The sequence below is a fragment of the Bactrocera latifrons genome, unplaced genomic scaffold, assembly GCF_001853355.1.
Source record: "Bactrocera latifrons isolate USDA-ARS-PBARC rearing strain unplaced genomic scaffold, ASM185335v1 scaffold_246, whole genome shotgun sequence".
In the NCBI taxonomy this organism is placed as follows: domain Eukaryota; kingdom Metazoa; phylum Arthropoda; class Insecta; order Diptera; family Tephritidae; genus Bactrocera; species Bactrocera latifrons.
Window position 1 is genome coordinate 397626 of NW_017536030.1, and position 2448 is coordinate 400073.

Below are 2448 nucleotides of genomic sequence, written 5' to 3' on the forward strand. Positions count from 1 at the left end.
ATTTCGTGAAGATATCTTGTCAAACAAAAAAGTTTTCCATACAAGCACTTAAATTTGATCAGTCAGTATGTATGACAGCTTTATGTTATAGTAGTCCGATATTGGCGATTTCTAAAAATGAGTAGCTTCTTGGAGAGAATAGAATGTATACAAAATTCCAGTTCGCTATTTCAAAAACCAAGGAACTATTTCGTGTATATACATACTCAGCACCTCACACTTGAACATTTGTATACATATATGTCTACTTTACAAGTTCTCCGATCTTTCAGTCTAAATGTAACGATCTTGGGAGATTATAACACCACATCTCATAGTTGGCATTTCTTTTTAATTAAATTTATTAAACACTAATAAAATATTATGCATTGGTGCACAGGCAGCACATAAATACCTTCACTTTCTTAGCTACTAGCTTAGGATTACTAGCCAACGCTATGCTTGACAACCAAGGCAAGCCGTTTATCACTATGCAGGCGCTTATCACTCACACTGACGGCGGCTGCCACACAGCAAAGAGACACAGTGGCACAACTGGTGCGGTGAATATTGTTGGAGCACGCTCCCTGGAGAATAAGCAATACACAGCGTGTAGCAATGAGTTTTGCGACCAGAGCTATGAAGGACTTGAGTAGATAATGTGCGTGCCAGCGTTTGGGTTGGTCAACTACTTAATACCGCTAATTAATTAAATTAATGAATTGTTTGCTTGTGCATTTTTCTACGCATCCGACACAGACCCTTCCAGAAAAGTCACGGAACGGATACAACAAATGTCATTTATCTTCCTAGGGGTGTGTTTGGTGATATTTTTACCTCATATATATATATATGCATATGTTTTTTTTTTGCGTGTGAAAAAATTTTTCAGCGCGCTGGCAACTTTTATATACACAAAGTCCAATAAAGTGCGGTCCTAAAGGGCGCTGGCAAAAATTACAAAATTACAGCTGATTATTTTTTTTAGCTTTTGTTATCCCCACCGCACTTTTTCGCGACTCTTTGTGCGCTTTCGACCACTGTCAAGCACGAGAAATGTACGGTAAATGGTGGGCGTGGCAGTAACGGTGTCAATTTAGCTACTCAGCTGTCCATTTACAAGCGAACAGAACAACAAAGTAAAGAAAAAAAATGTTTATAAAACGGCAGAAGAAAGTGATGAGCTGTCACAGCGAGTCCAAAAACAACAACAAAATGAAGCGCTGGCAATGAAACGAAATTGCAAATGGCGACAAATTATGCCAGCACAGCATGACAAATTATTTTGACTGGCTTGCCACAGCACAAGCGGCAACACTACTCACACACTCATACAAAGGTACATAAATATAACGGCGATGGCAGCGACAACCGGATGCCGCTGATGCTGCAGCTGTTAGTCAAGGCAAATACGTTGGCGCTGGCGCTGGCGATGGCGATGATACTGCCAATGTAAACGCGTTAATGGTATTTCAAGCCGCAGGAAATTTTTGTTAGAGTCACACATCGTGCTTTGTTTTTGTACAAACAGGCGTTACAACGCCGCCGCCACTGCTGACACCATTGTCATGTTGTTATATGCCACAAACTGTGCGGTTATGTTGTCATCATCCACTATTTTATGCACAATAACAAAAACAAACAAGTAAGGAAGGGCTAAGTTCGGGTGTCACCGAACATTTTATACTCTCGCATGATAAAGTGATAATCGAGATTTCAGGCGTGGTTGTGAACCGATTTCACCCATATTTGGTACATGTCATCAGGGTGTTAAGAAAATATTATATACCGAATTTCATTGAAATCGGTTGAGTACTTCCTGAGATATGGTTTTTGGTCCATAAGTGGGCGACGCCACGCCCATTTTCAATTTTTAAAAAAAGCCTGGATGCAGCTTCCTTCTGACATTTCCTTCATAAAATTTAGTGTTTCTGACGTTTTTTGTTAGTCGGTTAACGCATTTTTAGTGATTTTAACATAACCTTTGTATGGGAGGTGGGCGTGGTTATTATCCGATTTCTTCCATGCCTAAAAGAAACGACTCTGTACAGTTTGGTTGACATAGCTATAGTAGTTTTCGAGATATGTACAAAAAAGTTAGTAGGGGGCGGGGACACGCCCACTTTTCCAAAGAAATTACGTCCAAATATGCCCCTCCCTAATGCCATCCTTTGTGCCAAATTTCATTTTAATATCTTTATTTATGGCTTAGCTATGACACTTTATAAGTTTTCGGTTCCCGCCATTTTGTGGGCGTGGCAGTGGGCCGATTTTGCCCATCTTCGAACTTAGCCTTCTTATGGAGCCAAGAAATACGTVTACCAAGTTTCATCATGATATCTCAACTTTTACTCAAGTTACAGCTTGCACGGACGGACAGACGGACGGACATCCGAATATCAACTCTACTCGTCACCCTGATCACTTTGGTATATATAACCCTATATCTTTTAGTTTTAGGACTTACAA